This window comes from Polistes dominula, unplaced genomic scaffold, assembly GCF_049000335.1.
Source record: "Polistes dominula isolate Pdom_NZ unplaced genomic scaffold, Pdom_raw_medaka contig_25, whole genome shotgun sequence".
In the NCBI taxonomy this organism is placed as follows: domain Eukaryota; kingdom Metazoa; phylum Arthropoda; class Insecta; order Hymenoptera; family Vespidae; genus Polistes; species Polistes dominula.
In genome coordinates, this window is record NW_028301094.1 from 489,404 (window position 1) to 508,648 (window position 19,245).

At 31.6% G+C, this 19,245-nt stretch overlaps 1 protein-coding gene across 6 annotated transcripts in view; it reads left to right on the forward strand.

Moving 5' to 3' along the window:
• Positions 1-654: 654 nt before the first annotated feature.
• The window catches only part of 5-HT1 (serotonin receptor), a 92,556-nt gene continuing 73,965 nt past the window's right edge, over positions 655-19,245 (forward strand). Inside the window, exons 1-3 of one of the 6 annotated variants that reach the window (XM_015332095.2) lie at positions 657-997; positions 1,387-1,463; positions 1,687-2,168. The gene's annotated coding sequence lies outside the window, so the exon portion shown is untranslated. Of the gene's footprint in view, positions 998-1,386; positions 1,464-1,662; positions 2,169-19,245 lie in introns of all 6 variants that reach the window. The other 5 variants (XM_089176483.1, XM_089176481.1, XM_015332094.2 and 2 more) reach the window with 5 other exon arrangements.

Genomic DNA, 19,245 nt, shown 5'->3' on the forward strand with positions numbered 1-19,245 from the left:
ATAGTAGATCAAGAAAAATATGATTTATCCTATGAAGGGAAAATATTTTCTTTTTTTTTTCAAATCGTGGATATGTAAAATATTGAAATAAAACGTATGCGTGTATGTGGTAAAGGCCTTAAAAATAGAGAGAGAGAGAGAGAGAGAGAGAGAGAGAAAGACTCATTATTGTTGGTGATTTTTTTTGTGAGAGAAGGTTGAAACGTCGTCACCAACAGTGACGTCACAGAGGCATATCGTTTCTCGTGAAAGGGAAGAAGAAGAAGAAGAAGAAGTAAAAGTAAAAGAAAAAAGAAAGATCTGGGTGCACCCTTAGTGAAGAAGAAGAGTACAGGTAGACGAAGTGGGGTATATGGATGGTTATATAGACAGAAAGAAAAGAAGAGAGAGAGAGAAAGAAAGAGAGAGAGAGAAGGGGTAGTTGGAGAAAAGGGGGTGATAGAAGGGTGGTTTGTCTGGCGCTTGCGTATTCGCGTTTCTGTTCATTTGTCAGCCGAGCACAGCTTCCACCACCACGACGAGCGGCACGGCGCCTGCTTTTCCACCCCCTTTCTCTCTCTCTCTCTCTCTCTCTCTCTGTCTTTCACATAAACACACACTCACACACATACACATTGAGTCTCTCTCTCTCTCGACACTATTCGATAACAAACTCCATAGTACCAGTACTGGTACGGTACTCCGGAGCACCGGATCGTTCTCTCCGCGTATCTCGTCTCGTCTTGTCTCGTTTCGTCTTGTCGGCCTTCGAGTATCATATTTTTTCTCTTTTCTTTCTATTATACTCAAAGTGAAATCAAAAGAAATAGATTATAGAGATGGTATAGTGAAGAAAGATAAATAGATAGATAGATAGATAGAAAAGAAAAAAAGAAAAAAAGGAAAAAGTAGAAAAAGAAAAAAGAAAAAAGAAAAGTCAGTCGGTTATTTCTATCGTTGAAGAGAAAAGCTCCTCGAGCTAGAAAACTATCCGGCTTCGATCACGTTTAAAGTAAACGTTAGTTACACTTCTTCTTCTTCTTCTTCTTCTTTTCTTCTATCTTTTTTTTTCTTTCTATTTTTTTTCCCTCCGAAACTCTCTTCGACCAATCAAACACTAATCCTCGATCTCACGTTCTACCTAAACCCACCCACCCCCACTCAGGCAGGGAGGTAGGCAGGCAGGCAGCCCTCAATAATCGCTACTCGATCTTTTTCTTTCATTTATTTCTCTTACGATTGATCCTGATATCTGTCACGCGTGTTTCTACTACTTCTCTTATCTTTTCATATTTTTTTTTCTTTCTTTCTTTCTTTCTTTTTAATGAGAATTTTTATGTTTTTTATTTTTTTTTCGTCAACAACGTCAGTTAAAGAAAATGAAAAAAAAATGTTTCTTACGTTTAGGCAAAGTTAAAGTGTAGAAGAAGAAAGATAGTGTAGTTGAACTTTTGGTAAACTCCTGAAGGGGGAGTCACTCGAAGGTATCTCCCTTTCATTCGTTCTATTTATCTTTGTCTCTTCGTAGTTCCCCCTTCCAACCAAGGATTCCTCTTCTTCTTTCTATTACTTCACTTTTATTCGTTCATTTTAATAATCATATCATCATCGTGCCCTTTTTTACTTTTTCTATTTTCGATTAAATTACTTTTTGTTGTTATTTTATCATCGTAATACGAAAAGTAAGAAGAAGAATTCGTATTTTAGTCGTGTCGAGCCGCCGGTGGGTAGCTCCAGCAGTTGCTTTCCAGTGCATAACTTGTTGCTCATACGTAAGCAGTGATCCAAATCGTTTCGTCGATTTTAACGCGTACAGTGTAAGAACAGAACAGAACAGAAATAAAAACCAGATCAAAGAAAAGAAAAGACAAAAAAAACCCCTTCCCCCCAAATAAAACAGGAACATAAAGGTCTAAAGGGAAGGTGACAAAGGGTGAATAAAAAAAAAACACTGATATTTGTTTGAAATTAATAAAGAAGATGCCACACGCGTGGGGTTGTCATCGATGACAACCCTTCTACTTTGATTTTCATCATCTCTCTGTTGTTCTATTTTTATTTTTAAACATCCAATGGGAGAATGCATTGAATCCTGAAGAATACAACCCCTTCGAAAGGATTTCCAACTAGCAAAGGGATTTTCAAGCTTTGCCTGTTCACGTTTCTTGTTATCCACAGCTTAAAGTGCGGTAAGAACAAACAAACATTTGTACCAACCACATTTTTGTTTGACCCTAAGATTAACCCATTTTCCACATTCTCCATTTGTTTCACGTTCTTTCAAATTTTCTCTTTATTTTTTTTTTTTTTTTGCAATTCTTTCGTTTTTCAAATATCAACGATCATTTAAACAAGTTCAAACATTACACTAACGTTTTGAATGTTTTACATTGTTGCAAACTATTTCGCTATCCAACATACGCATCGTTTCATCGTTTGTATCAACTTCAAAGATTGTTCGTGTGTGCAGTTGTGTCTCTTTGTGTATGTGCGTGTGTCAACGTACGTATGAAAGTGAATTCGCGTGGAAAAATGTATGATTTAAATGGCCTCGAGCGTTTAAAGTGGGACTTTCCTCGTGTTGCTACCATATTGTCTACGGTGATTTTTTTTCATGACTTCGTTTTTACCTTACAAAGTTACGCGAGTAATATCTCCTTATCGAGTAATATTTTAAATATCCGAATGATATTTAGCACACGTCTCATTAAATGAAATCATTAGAAATGATTTGGAAAAATGAACGCACACGCTTACATGAGAATGTAAAACCTACTGTGTGTGTAATTATTTCCATTGATTTTATGATTTGAAAAAAATATTTTCTACGTTCGTAATACCTTGAAGAAAGTTTCTAACCGATTGCAAGAGTAGGTAAGAAGGGTTGCTCCTATTAAATGCGAGTTATCATCAATTTTCTTGGAGTTCGTATTTCTGTCGTAAAAATTTCAGCTCGAAGAAATTCGATGCCCGAAATATTAGAGAGAGAGAGAGAGAGGGAGAGAGAGAGAGAATAAATAAGGGAAGCACGAAATAAAAATAAAAAGAAAAACCGAGAAAGAAAGAAAGAAGGAGAGAGGGAGAGGATGAAGAAAAGTCGAAATATCGAGGGTGCACGCGCGATAAGTCGATTTCCTATTTCCATTTCCTTTCGTGTAAGTTGCTCGAAGACGAGAGGAGGTTCCACATCGATAATCGCTTTTCTGGAATGAGAGAAGGAGTGTAAATGATGGGAAAAGGAAAAAGCTAAAGGTAGAGAAGGTGAAGGAAGGGCTGAAGGAGAAGAAAAGATGAATGCTGCTGGATATCCAGAGAAGGGGTTTAATCCTTTCGTAGCAAAGGTTCTCCAAGGTTTGATTGACTTTGACGAGTTCGAAAAGATGGCTCAACGAAAAGGGCTCTCTCTCTCTCTCTCTCTCTCTCTTTGTCATATTATTTTCTTCCTTTTCTCTCTTTTTATCTTATCTATCATGTTCCGCATGCGATCTCAATTTTCGAATGATCGAAGATGCGAGCGAGCTTAATTCAGTTTACCTCTCTCTCTCTCTCTCTCTCTCTCTCTTTCTCTCATTTTCTTTCTTTCCTTCTTTCTTTCTTCTTTTTCCCTTCTTTTTCTCCCTACAACACGTAAAATTCGATTTCAACGGTTGACGGCGTGACAAATTGAAATTTTCTGGGTTGCCCTGTTTTGACCTCGGCTTCCGGAATAGAGTAACCGTGAGAAAAGGGAGAGATAGATAGAGAAAGGGATACGAAGGAAGAAGGAAAATGAGAGAACTGATATAACAATAGAAAAGGTCTGAAGAGTATTTTAACAAAAGACCAGAAAAATAGTTGTAAATAGTGATAGAAAAATAGACTTATTCTTAGATAAAAGCATCGACAAATATAATATTCAACATAAACATACAAATAAAAAAAAACACCACCATAATTGCATGAAAGCTTAAATTACAAAGTCAAATGATCAATCATTGTAAATGTATTTAGAAAAATAATTGAATAATTCAACTAGAAAATGTTGTATAAACGAGGATAAAAATAAATCCCATAAACTAATGCCTGTGGCAATAGAAAGAAACTAAGAGAAAGTGAGAAAGAAATGGGAAAGAAAGTGTGCGAAAGAGTGAGAGTGAGAGACAGAGAAAAAAGAAAAAGAAGAAGAAGAAGAAGAAGAAGGTGGAAGTTTGGAAAAGTAAGAGAAGGGTTTTATTTATTAAAAAGCTGACTAGGTTGGGTTAGAAGTAGTTTTGTAAAAGGGAAGCTAACTTTCGTGCGCGATAAATTAGCTTGAGAAAATCGAGCGTACATAGCGTATTCTATCTTTTTATATCTTTCTCTTTTCGAAATCCAAATACTTTTCTTATTGTTCTCTTATTTCTTATCTTGTTTCTTCCTTCATCTTATCTTCGTCCTCTTCTAAACTTTCTTTACAAGAATTGTTATATATACATAACCAAATTTCCTTTTCTTTGAATCAAAATACTTGTCTGATACCGCAAAATGTTTTTTTTCTTTTCAGTGGTAAATTACAAACCAATTATTTCATAATTTAATTAATATAAATTAATTTCATTAGAAAAATACTTGAAAATTGTATAAATCATTCATAACACTTCTATACGTTTTAATATAAAACCCCCATATCATTTAGATAACATCTAATACAATAATTTTCTTCGCAAATGAACATTCCATGTGACGTGATGATAATCCGTGCATATTGTTAAAACTAATTAATAATCGATAAAACGAGTGTTTAACTATTAGTATAAAATTGACTTCGATTCGGGTAAACAAACGGGAAAAGGGGGAGATAAATTAGTATGAGGTAGATAATTCTAATCGTTAATTTAGCGCTACAACGAGCCTAATAGTTCTCCAATACGAAATCAATTATCAATTGTTCGTTTGTATTTCTGAACGAATGGTGAATGGTATCATTCACACATAGATAGACGAATTTACACTATCAGCAAACCTATACTGAAAATAATAATCAACAATTTCCAATAAAGTCATTGGAAGAATTTACTACCCTAACCCTTGACGAAATCCTGACAAAACCCTGACACAATTTGAACTTGTCGATAATTGATATCAATCCTTAAAAATTAGACCAACATATTTTGAAAAATCCTGTACAGTATACGTACTTATCGCGTGATCAAAGAAATTGAAAAGTTTTTCGATAAAGAAGAGTGAATGGGAAAAGTCATAAGAGAGAACGTTTCTCGAAGTAGCTTAAATTTCAATCGAATTCGATATTTTCCTCTTTTTTTTTCTCGATCTCGCGATTTGGCTTTGAATGCATGCAACGTTAAAAATAAAAATAATAATAATAATAATCATAATAATAATAGTAATAATAATAATCCTCGTTTAAAAATCCATGTTTGTCGTAAGAGGATGACTAAAAGGAAAAAATCCGAGAGAGTAAACGAACATTTTTTTCTCATAAGAAAAATCTCAATATTGAAGTTGAAATCAAATAAAAATGTGATCAGTAGTAATGCATCGGTTCATCTTGTAAATTTACTTTTCTTATGGGATTTCATTGTCGTATTTATTCGATATGATAGTAGTACGAAAGAACCGATAGATTACAACAGTATTTTTATTAGAATCGTGTATCATCGTTCTATGTTATATGAAAGATAGATTGATAGAAAACCATTAAAAATCATGGAAAAATCCAAATAAAATAATCGAAGATGGAGAATCTCACTTGTAAGAATTAATATATTTTTGTCAATATTTTTCACACATCTTGTCAAAATTATTCATAATTTTGAAACACTCAGAATATCGATAAACATCAATGACAAATTTTCTTTTATAAAAGAGAAATAAAACGAAAAGAGTAAAACGAAAATTAATGTTAAATAAAATAGAAAAGATTGCAACCGTTGATAATTACAGTCGAGTAAAACGAAAAGAAATAGGGAAAAAAAAAAGTAAGAAAAAATTGTTCCATTAAATATATAGCACAGGTCCTAATTACGAGAGAATTATTTTTGACGTAGTCTAAAGGGTCTAGAAAATCGAAAAAATAAGAAAATTAAGGACAAGAAGATGAAGAGGAGGAAAATAAGAAGAGGGGGGGGAAAGAAGAAAATATTCAGCAACTAATTACGCGAAACCATCGTAAGCTTTGGTTCCTACCAACTCGACGTTAATTACGAACGAATCATTCAAAGACATTTTCTATCTTTCTTCTACCTTTTTGATGACCTTATAAAGTATTGTCACCAACTTCATTATCCCATGGGAAGATGTAAGTAAGAGAGTCTTAGAGAAAAGAAAATTTACTTTTTCTATGGGTCAGCTTTCCTTATCCTCACCCTCCCTCGAGCCCATCCTCATTTTCTTCTGACTTTTTTTTCATCCCTTTATCTCATTTTTCTTACGTTTCTATACCGTTCCCCCTCCCCTCCCCTCCCCCACTCCCCCTTCCCTTATCTTCTTCAGTGGTATCGCGCAAAAGCAAACTCATTTTCTAACGAATGAGAAAAAAGTCCTTTTTCTTTTAACCTTTCTCTTTCCCATCGGAAATCCTGTTTTATTTTGGTCTCGTTAAAATCCGTCACCACCGGGTGATTTTTTAAAAACCGGCAAGAACAATTACTATCATCCTGTATTTTTCTTAACTATAGCAAAAGCTACGAAATAAAAGCTTTAAATGAGGATTTAATTGTAAGAATTCTTTACCTCTTACCCTCTTCCTTTTCTTCTTCATTTTCCCTTAATGGGGGAGGGGGGGGGGGTATATTTATATGAACAAATATTACGAAAGTTTTTTTCAGTACACGGACTAATTTCTAATAAAATAGAACAGTTTACTTTTTAGTTCCATTTTGGGATCCAATTTTAGTAAATTCAAAGCGTTAATAATGAGAGAGAGAGAGAGAGAGAGAGAAAAACAAAAAGAGATCTATCATGTCCTATTAATTATTTCAAAGATATCACATTGATAATATTCACCATATATATGTATATAGATGTTTGTCTAGGTGTAGTATGTTAATATACTCAACCATGCAAAAATGTAACCCCATTCTGCATGACTTTATGTCAAAGCATATGATGCTTCGTGCATTTCCACCAAAATTACACGACCTTGAATAATTATCTACGAAACTAACTGTTATTTATTGATAATTACGTGAAACGTAATTAGCTTCATTTTCAAATAAGGATAATATACACACACACACTCCCCATGAAGTTGTTAAGTGTTATTAGTTTGTAATTGGTATTTCTGAATATGATCGTTTTAGTTAATCAAATTCTTTCAATTTTAATATCATTCGTAATTAGTTTTTTTAACAAAAGATTAATTCTATAAAAATTAAGTGAAGTCAAGCAGAGATTGATTTAAATTATTAGAACAAAGTTATTTTACTTTGTTGACAAAAGGTCTTGGTGTGTGTGTGTTTTTTTAATATCAACACGAGTACGTCCTTCGAAGAAAAATAAAACGCACACGCGTGTTCTTATTTGTCTAATGAACTATTCTTTCTCATGAGGATACCTTTGTGCATGTGTGTGTGTGTATATGAGGAATGACGTAGATAAAAAAAATGTTAGAGGTGAGTTCCTATCCATGATTCTTTCAACAACGTTGTTACGTGCAAGGAAAAAGAATAATTCAGTGAACCAAAAAACTATTTCCTTTTATCTTTTAAATGAAAACAAAAAGAAAATCAAACAACATAATAAAAACACAGAGTAGAACCTTCCTATAATAAGAAAGATTGAGGTATGATAAATCTTCAAATTGTTGTTGCTAATTCATCGTTTTACTACTGCGCAGACTCCATCGATCTTCATGATTGGGTATTCGTTAGGAATAAACGAACATTAATGGGATTTCCATAAGGGACGAGATGATGCACGCGTTCGGTACTTCAAGTCATGGTATGGAAACATTATAAACGGATGGTGTGCCGATCCTGATGATCGGATGGTTTAATCATTTACCCAACACTTTAAGTACCAGACTGTAACTTCCTTTACGCATTAGTATCATTTAAACTGTTTCAAGAGAGAAAATTATTTTGGATTAACACCTCAGTGGGTTATTTATTAATATTTCCTATAAATGTACATTTGTTAATGAACTCTTTGCAGCATAGAATTTCAAATAATAAAATAGACCTATGTTGCATAGAGACATTTGATTACGTTTTAAATTAAATAAAATTGGTTTATATTTTTTATTAATAATTAATAAAGCATTAGGAACTGGAAAGTTCATTGCTGCAAATACCAAATCCCGGGGCCATTATTCCCGTCTCTGAGCGTGATCCTTCCATTCGCGGTCTTCGTATCATATTTCTTTCAGGATAAAGCTATTACATAATGTAATAATGTAAAAAACATAAAAAAAGAGTTAATAACCAATAGCTTAGGGTAAATAAGACGAAATATAAAGTTATGAGTACGTGTAGCTATTGCAATAATATTTCGAGGTGGGACTAAAAACACGGTGGGTCCCATCGTGCATTACGGTGTATCAAAAAGGTGGGGGACACTTTTAATCCCACCATGCCCCATAGAGTTAAACTATACTTGTTAACGATACTATTTCTTTCCATAAAAATTATAAATATGTTTAGAATATTCTTTTAAGAGAAATTCATCAAATGTTATGCAAATGATGAGTAAAGATTCTTTTCGTCTTCTTAGTTTTATTCTTTTTTTTTTGAAGTAAGTAAAGATAGAGAGACTGAGTGAGTGTGAATGAAAGGTAAAGATAGGAAGAAGGAAATAATTTAGTGGAAATCACGTACACGGCGTTGATTCGACAACGAGATGTACGCGAAAGGCGTGTCGTTAATGTCCACGATCTTGGTGGTTAACGATCCTTTTCTTTTTTTTTTTCTTTTCCTTACCCTCCTTTTATTTTTCTCCTAGTTGCTGCTGTGTTTCAAGCTTCTCCTCGAAGATGTAATTCTTTTTTTTCTCTCTCTATTTCTGCTTACGAAGAATCGTGCTCTTATTTTTTTCTTTCCTTTCTTTCTTTCTTTCTTTCTTTCTCTCTCAGTCGATAGAAAACGTGACACGTTTCCAATTGCAATAAAATAATAGTTCGTGATTTGATGAAATACAAAGACAAAATTAAAATTGATTTATTATTAATTGACGAATAAAATATATATTTTCTTTTTTTATTTAAAAATATTCCAAGAGTGTGAAACAGAAAGAAAATCAAAATTTTTACGGGAAACATTTATCTCATCGATAAATAAATTTAAGGAGATATTTTTTAAGTGGTCGGATTTATCGAGATTTTTATATTTGTGTAATTTTTCTTGTTTTTTTATTTTTATTTTTTTTTTTTTTTTTAATCTTACGCCTGATGTATTTTTCATGTAAGGTGTCAATGGCAAAAAGAACGATCTGTTTGTCTCGCTAGTAGGTTTAAGTAAAAGAAGAGATAAAACGTTTTATGCGTTTCAGACGTCTTATGTGCCCTTTTGTGGTCCACCTTTCATTCGATCATTTGTAGGAAAAAAAATAAAATAAAACAACCTGGAGAAAAAGGGATTGACGATTTTGTTATTTTTTTTAAATTTCTATTGTACATTTAACGTAGACAGTGGTCGATTTTATTCCATGATGAAAATAATGAAAATACACGTTGTTAATTCAGAACAATGTCTACTCGGTGCGATTCAGGCTGATTGGAATCTGCTCTCGTATCGAATAATATTCTTTGAAATTTACCGATCACACCATTTTCCGTTGATATAATCAACACGATTGTATTCTATATACGTGAACGTATCATACTATATACAAATACATATAAATATATGTATATGTGTGTGTGTGTGTGTGTTCGTATGTTCATGTTAACAAAGTTCCTATCTTCGTTATTCGTGCAAACGCACGCGAATCATTAACTCGATTAATTAGAGTGTGAAAAGGTTTAATATCCCGTGCGTGTAACGAAAGTAACCCACACCCCATTGAAAACCTCTAACGACTCTTCGAATTTTGCTTTCGTGTGAAACTATTTTACATAACTGATAAAACATTTTAAGTTATCAATAGCCAGATAGTAAGACAAACAAACACAAACACACACCACACATATGCATATGTATTTACTTAAATATATAACGCTAATGCAACTGTGTGTATGCATTGTCCGATATAAATTCAAACATATTTAACTTGGAATATTAATTTGCATATTTATTCTTCGATCTAGTTTCTTATTGGTATATCTGGGGAGGGAGAGGGGGGAAGGGGGAGAGAAGGGAAACAATTTTTGTTGGTATTGAATTTTAAGTACTGTCGTTTTCTGGGTCAAATATCTTTCAAAAGAAAAGAAAAAGGTTTTTTTTTTCCCGATAGAGAAACATCTAACTCATTTTAAAGTTTTAGTTCGTATAATATCAAATCTCATTTATTTATGATAAAGATAATATCACTAATGATATTTTATTGATAAGATAAATGTAAATGATATATAAAACCATTTATATAGTAATATATTTATGTATATAGATAAATGTTATATGCAACGTAAAAAGTATTTTGCCATTTCACAAAGTAATGAATTTTTATTTTTATTTTTATTTGTATTTTTTGTTTTCTTTTTTCTCCTCGAACATAATCCAAAGTGTGTGTGTGAGAGAGAGAGAGAGAACGACGACGACGACGACGAGAAGAGATGGAAAAAGAAAAAAGAAAGCTAAAGAAAAAAGACCGCGAGAGAGAACTCGATCAAAACTTTTAAAACCATAGTGCAACTTTGAAATGGACGTTCTCTCTATCTTGAACGTTTTCCTATTAATTTTCGATACTACCTTCGACTATTAAAGACAATCGTATCGACATTTTTATCTTTCTTTCTTTTTTTCTTTTTTTTTATCTCCGATATCAACTTTTTCAAAAATATAACAACAAAAAATATATTATCAAGAACTTTTATCAATTTTTTTTCTTTTCTTTTTTCTTTGAATAATAATTTTCGTATAGAAATTTGCTAAAATTTAAATGTAAATATCTATGAGATACTAGGAAATACTCACAATCAGTCCGATAGACACGTCTTTAAGTCAACTAATTATTTTATACCACCATCTGTTAGAATCTTATCGAACTAACAGAGATAATCATGACTCTTTGTTAATAAACAAATAATAAAATAATATTGCGATTAAAAATTGAGATTATAAACAATCCTGTCTTTCAAGTTGGATAAAACTGCACACAATGTGCAAAATTTGATTAAAATCGGTTCAATAATTTAAGAGTCCATTACGGACAAACAACGTCACACGTAATTTATATATATTAAGATATTTTTATTTTCTTTTTGTTTCTTTGTAAGCAATTATTTATATCAAATAAAAACTAATTAACACAATTAATTATCCGTGTATACAAAAAAAAAAAAAAAGAAAACACATGTATAATTATCGTAAAAACTTTTGATAATTATTTCTGTTTAACCTAACTAGACGTCATTAGGATCGAGTACATTAAAATGAGCATGGGTAAAATTGTCTACGAAACGTAGGAACAAAATTATGGCAGTACTTTAAAGAACTTTAAATAGTTTTCTCTCTCTCCCTCTCTCTCTCTCTCTCTCACTTACTTTCTTTCTTTCTTTCTCTCTCACATAATAATAATCTATCGTCATTAGTGCCTATTATTTTACTAGTGTGTGGCTGCTGGAATTCGCGAATTCCTCTTGCTATGGATATAATATACATATATATATACATATATACTGTAAACTCGGAAAGCCGTGGTTTACCAGAAGCTCACGGAAGCTTCTCTGTAAAGCTTTATATAAATATACATATTCACATATATATGTATATATAATATATATTATTTATTTATACATAAACATAGTTATACTAAATATTTTAATCCTATGTAAATAGTTTTACATAAAAGTATATATAATAATATATATAAAACACTTGTAGAGTATATATATATATATATATATATTTATGTGAAGATATATGTATCCGTAAACTCGTATAGATTTACTTTAGTTTCAGGATGCAAGAGGCAGGAAGGAATCCTTTATACCACCCGTCGACACGCGTGTTTCCTTTCGAGCCTGCCTCTTGTTAACTTGGACGACGTGTTCCTCTATGTACAGGTTTATATATATATATACAAACAACGGCTGTATAAGGGAAAGTTACGAGTTACTGAACATCTAAATATGTCTTATGAATTTTAAGAGGCCAAACTAGAATTTGTTAATAATTTGTTAAACTTGTCACAACATAAAATACATTTATTTTATTCTTCTATATAAGAACATTGTTTATTTTCTTTTTTTGGTGGTTTTATGATGGGGCATATTTTCACGTTGAAATACCCTGAACGATTTCTTCTTTGATCGAAAATACGTTTATAGGAATCTCTAAAGAATCTTATCGAACCATCATCAATTCGTCTTTTGGAAATCTTCCTTAAGAGAGCTCTCTTCTTTCCTTAAGATTTGAGTCTCACGATCAGAGTTTTCATCATGACATTCATACATCCTCGTATTTCTGTAAATACGAGAAAGCTTTCCAATTTAAATAGTCCCATTTCGAGAAATGATTGCGTCAACATGTACGATAAGACCATTGACAGAGAGATCGATCCATGGTCATCAATATTTTGTAATAATTTTATTCAATAAATATCTAAACGTTTGTATTTAAAGTCATTCATTTTTTTTTCTTTTTATTTTTTTTTTTTTTACATATTTTAATTCAATCATTTTCTTAGAAAAATGTTTCGAATTTTTCTTGAGATGGTTGCATTGGTCCATACATGCGTAGAACTTAACCAAAGGTAGAAAAGAAATGTTTTATTATAAAATAGAAAATAGTTGGAATGTGTGCAACGTATGCTATTTTCTCGACTTAACGTAATGCGATACCAATACCAAGGGAAATAGATTTTTCTTTGTAGAAGAAAAAGTTTTCTTGCTAGATTAAACGTAATATGTGGAAGCTACGATAGAAAAATTCCATTTTTTTTTTTTTTATTATTATTATTTCCTTATTTCTCTCTCACATTTTTATCTCTCTACTTCTCGACTTATTTTTCCCCTTTCTTTTTCTTTTTTTTTCTCCTTTATGAGGAGAATATTCTCACCGGCAGATATTACAAAACACCAGTCTTGAGAATATGCAGATTACTTTTGTTAAAATTAAAAAATTAAATAAAAGGAAAGTTAAGTAAGTTTATTTGTTAAAGATAAACCTAATCGATCAATTTAACCCTTAAAGTGCACATTTGGTAAAAGTTATTAAATCCTCCTAAATCCTAATATTTAGACCTCGCAATAATTTTTTTTCAAAGTAGTTTGATACATCTTTTTTAAAATAGTATAGTTATAGTTAGTGATTTGAATTAACACTAGATGACACTAGACAAATAACCCATTTTTTCGAATTCTTGAATGTTCAATTTTGAAACTTGAAATTATTCAAGTTTATTAAAATTCCAAAAATATTTTGTTAAATGTACTTAATGAAATTCTTCAACAATTTGTAAGATTTATAGAAAGAAAATAAGTTGATCGATAGAAAAAGAAATCTCGCTGAGATATTTGTTGCATTGGAATATAGTCGATGTAGAAATGATATTGGAAAAATTGTTGTCCGAAATGTTTAGTAATAAATTGTTGGTGGCAGCTGATGCGGCGCGGCTTCCTGTGTCAGGTGACATCGTTGCACATGTTGCACTCGATCGATCTCCCAAAAGCTTCCATCGTGTCAAATGGCCTTACTGTGTAAGAGGAAGAAAGATAGAGAATGGGTGCACCGATAGTACGTTTAACCCCTTTTCTCATCCCCTTCTGTCTCATCCCTCTCTCTCTCTCTCTCTGTCTAATCAATAATCAACGATTGGTAAATTAGAACATCTCGCCAGACTAAATAATTTGTTCTTTGATCTTAATTGCTCGTCATTTAAATGTTTCTTTTTTTTTTTTTTGGAAGATTTATAAATCTTTTGACAGTATTTGTTTTCATAGATGACAGGAGTGTCAAAAAATGATATTGTAAAAGTATCAATATTTTGTGCTTATCAATTTTTGATTATCTTGTTGAATTTTGGAAAAATAATCGAACAAGAGCTTATAAAAATAATGAATCAGCGGATAAATAGATGAAAAAAAAAATAAAATAAATAAATGTAATCCATGATTTCTGGCTTAATAAAAAATATTCATTATTCAGAAGTAAAGTGGTAGAAATATTTAGGAAACTGGCTTCCAACAGACCGCGGAATTACGTGTTAAAGTTTCCTACCGATAACGGAATGAAATTTAATTACCTCACGGCGGAGGGCTATGTTCGGTATTTAAACAAGATGTAAATACATACGTGTATTACGTTGGTATATGTAGATTGCTTTATACATTATAAATATGCTCCTTTATATAACACACATGTATATATATAGATATAGATATTTCATATATAGACATGCATACAGGTATACACGGATATATATATGTGCACATTTATACATAAAATCTGCGTATAAACCGTATTACGCGTACATAATAAATCTCACGAGAAATTTTCAACGTATATATAGGCGAAATAATAAATTGCATTTGTGAAATTATATCGTTTAACGAGAAAGAATAAAAAAAAAAAAATCAAGAGAGAGAGAGAGAGAGAGAGAGAAAGATATATGAAAAGAAAAACGTTATTCATTTTCGGTTTATCTACCAGGAACACTCGTGTCATCAATGAATTTCAAGATTTAAATCGTAAGGATGATATAAATATTCCTTCAAAATATTATATACCTTATTTTACAGTTAAATCTTTCAAATATGTAAATGTGAAATTGTTTTTTTTCTTTTTTAAATAATTCGGTATATCTCTTTAAAAAAGAAAAAATTAATTTTGCATTCTCTACGCAATTTATTTTGCATTCTATTTTATACCAAATAAAGAAGAAGAGGAGTATTATCTAATTTTGTGATTAATATGCGAATATACAACAACTGTCGTTTATTTATCGAATTGTACTTTTTAATTAAGCGAAATAAATAGAAGGTGCGAAGGTAAACGTTTCTGTTTAAAGTTGGATAAAAAAAAAAAAAAGGTAGAACTCTATCAATGGATTCTTTTGAAAAAAACAGGTATTGTCTTTTTAGCAATGAATTTTCAAGACATCCAATAATAGCATCTATATATTTTGTACTGTTTCACGTCAAGATAAAGAAAGTCGAAAAAAAAAAGTAAAGTAAAGTAAAGTAAAGTAAAGTAGAGTAAAGTAAAGTAAAGGAAAGGAAAGGAAACGTTTTAAGCTGAACCGTGTGGCAATCGTAATCCAGCGTTCTTTTAGGGTCTTTCCTACCAATATCGAGCGGCTACCATTAACACGACGAGTTCGAAGACTACAACCAAGGACGGATATTGTCGGGATCTAGAAGAGAGACTCTTTGGAGACGAAGGGAAGATGAGACTTTTAAGTCCCCCCTACTTTATACTGACGAAGTGTAAGAACTTTCAAAGACGAAAGTCGTTCTATCACTACTTCCTAAACTGCCGACAACCTTTAATGAACTTTGAACTTTAATTACGAGAACACTCCTAAATCCATCTCTCAGATTAAAACTATACACGTCGATTTCAAACACCATGTTTTCTTTTTCTTTTTTACCAAAAATCAATCAATTTCATTCATCCATATATTTTTCATTTAATTACATTTGTTTATTCATGTACATGTTTGAATAAAATGTCCGCAATTTCTACGATTCGTAAATTTAAAAGATGACTGTTCTATTATTTATTACATGGTTATTTGTATGAAAAAAAAAAAAAATAAACCCACATTTAATGAATTCTTAAAGATTTGAAAACGTTTTTATTCAAGGTGAGAAGGAATTTGAAATCGAATTTTTCGACAAAGTAGACGTACAGCCGATTTACGTTTCTAAATTCGCAAGGGTGAGTTTTATATAAGCAGTAAAAAAAAAGAAAATAAAGAAGAGAAAAAGGAAGAAGTCAGGCTTTTTTTTTTTTGGAAGGCAAAAGCTTTTCCTTCCAAAAGACGAATCCATGAAAAAAGAGAGAGAGAGTTATAGTTGCGTGGAGGGTTGTGATAATATGACGTTGTTGGTAGGGTTGCGTGATATGTAATGTCTATAGAAAAGAAAAATATCGAAGAGGATAAAGGCAAGATCGATCAGAATCGAAATTGATGAAGAAATCTCGTAGCAAGCTGACAATAAGATCGATGATACCACTTAAAAGGGATATATTTGTGAACGTGTTACAAGTTAGACGTGATATCTCAAACTGATAATAGCACAAGAGAAAGAGAGAGAGAAAGAGAGATAATACGTTTCACTTTACTCTTATGTTACATATTTTCTTTATCAAATTTCTTGTAATCAAAATTTTAAACGTTTTTAGCTTTTCATAAATCGTTTGACATGTTTTTAACAGACAGACAGAATTTTAAGTGTCGAAGATGTAGACGAAAAACTAATATTCAGTTCTTTTCTGTATATTTTATTAGGGGTGCCCCGCCACGCGATTCTGTGGCTTACAATCAGTCCGATACACACGTCTTTAAGTCAACGAATTACCTAATATTGCGATTATAAATTGAGATTATAAACAATCCTATCTTTCAAGTTGGATAAAACTGCACACAGTGTGCAAAATTTGATTAAAAATTGTTGAGTAGTTTAGGAGTCAATTGCAAACAAACAACGTGATACGTAATTTATATATATATTAAGATAAGTAAGATTAAATTAATTATAGGAAACTAATAATCTTGTGATAAATAATAATGTTCATTTATTCTCTTTTATAGAATTATTTAATAAAAAATAAATTGGTAATTAATATGAGAAAGTGTTCTGTATTAAATGACACCCAACTTCATATCGTCGTACATGTACATCTATTTTCTCTTTTATATATGCCGCGTGTGTGAGTATAATGAAACGTTATAAAGTCTAGTAGAAACAATGGCGTCAGTTTGGCTGATATTCTCAAACGATACGCTTTTTCATTATCATTTTTACGTTTTCGCAATCCCGTAAATCTTTTAAGTACGCTTTCTCAGTCAAGTCGGAGGATTGTTTGATACCTGACCTGAAAGACGTTTACTTGGCTTTACTTTTTATCATATATATGTTATGTGTTCATATAAAATATAGGGGGGGGGAAAAAATCAACGAAAAATTTTATCCTTGGTGTTTTAGTTATTTTCACGAGGAAAAAAAATATAAAAAAAAAATAAATAAAAAACACGAATGCGACAGGATACGTCGCATATTTGTATGCATAGCTTTATTCGAAAAATTTTGGTCAGAAAAATAGGTACTCGAGAACAAAATGTTGAAAAATAACGCAACCTCTGACGAATGAGAATTTCAATCATTTTTATATAAAAAAAAAAGAAACAAAATTTGACGAATGAATTTTCATTATTCTTGTATAGAATAATTTAGCGATAGAAATATGTTTAAAATGATGAATAAAATTGTACGAACGAACATTTTATCGTTATCAAGAATGTTTAAATCGATTGGATGAGTATTGGTATGAGTGATGCATAGAAGTTAACCAGATACCCAATCAGTTTTGTTCAACAGGGTATTTTAATAATTGATAGTTAACGTCACCAAAGAAGAAAAGTGATTCTCAATAAGTGATGATCAAGTTTCAAGTTTGAGAAATGATTAAGCTTCTTCGTTCGTGGCTTTTTCGACGAATAGAAGAAGGTTAATCGGTGAAATGTCTTAAATATTAATGAACATCGTTTGCAAAGTGATTCTTCGAACTATCGAGTTAAAACGAGAAAGAGAGAGAGAGAGAGAGAGAGAGAGGTAGTTAGGATTGAAACAAATAAGTTAGAGTGATTGCTTCATTACTTTTCTTAACGTGAAAGATAATTTTACGATTATACCGCAGATAAAATAAAACAATTAATAAAATTAATCAACGATAAAAAAAAAAACCTTAACACTTGCGCCACGTTTATTACACACTTGAGTTATAAAAATGGAATAAAAAATAGGATAAAAACAAAACGTAATTGCGTAAAAAATCGCTAAAGAAAGTAATGATGGTTATAATTATATACAAAAATATATAAAAAGGTAAGAAACACTGTTTGTATCGTTCAACTTCCATTACCATTTGCAACAGTAATTAGGTTTGAAAAAAAATCTAAAAGGTATCTGTATCGTTAGGAAGATCCTTTTGAAGAAACAAACAAACCAAAAAAAGAATAATAATAATAATAATAATAAAAATGAAGAAAATATGAAAAATTATAAAGAAATACAAAGAAGATTTATCGAAGTTTTCAAAGAGAGTATATAATACTTTTGAAAGTTGTCGCAAATTGCATTTGTTGTGACGTTTGCTATTGCAAGTCACCATCTGTCTAACTTCATCGAGCATCTCGAACGAATAATAACGAATCCAATGAAGCTGAATTGACTTTTTCTATCTTTCATTTTGTATCTATTTCACTACTATATCATCTTTCTCTTTATCTTTATCTTTTCCTTATAGAAATCATATCTCTTTGCTGGGCTTGGCTGCTAGGCGTTCATTTCAACTTCTCAATTGGACGACTGGAAAGTGAGAACGATAGAAAGAGAAGATAGAAAAATGGATAGATAAAGAAGAAGAAATATCTCGCGTTTGTATTAGCTGATGTTAGATTTCACAGTAAAATATTCTACTATCTCGTCCTTGGATATTCACTTGGATATTTTCTATTTCTTTTTCTATGCAATTCTATGCAATAAATAGAAACATAGACGGAATGGAAGTAACGTGATGAGAGAGAAAATTGTAAGAAAATTGCGAATCGTCCTTTGCGACATTCCAACTCATTTTCTTATCCATTCGAATGTAGTATCGTCAAGGATTGGACGATGGTTGGAAAGACGTCTACTAGGTTTCTTTCTTCCTACGTATCCTCTTCCACCTTCTTAAACCTAAACCCACTACTGCCAAGCTCTGTTTCTCTATTTCAAGAGAGCGATTTTGCTTGGTAGCTTGCGTTAAGTCGCTGGGAATGATATATGACATGACGTGTGGAATATTTGCCCGTTCTTGGACATAAACGAAGCAAACCACCCTCCTGAGTTTGTGTGTGTATGTGTGTGTGTGTGTGTGTGTGTGTGTGTAAACGACAGATTTATCCCAATTCAAATCGTTCTGCTAAACTGCTTTTTACCCATTACGTCGTAATAAATATTCCTTCTGGATAATACAAAATTCT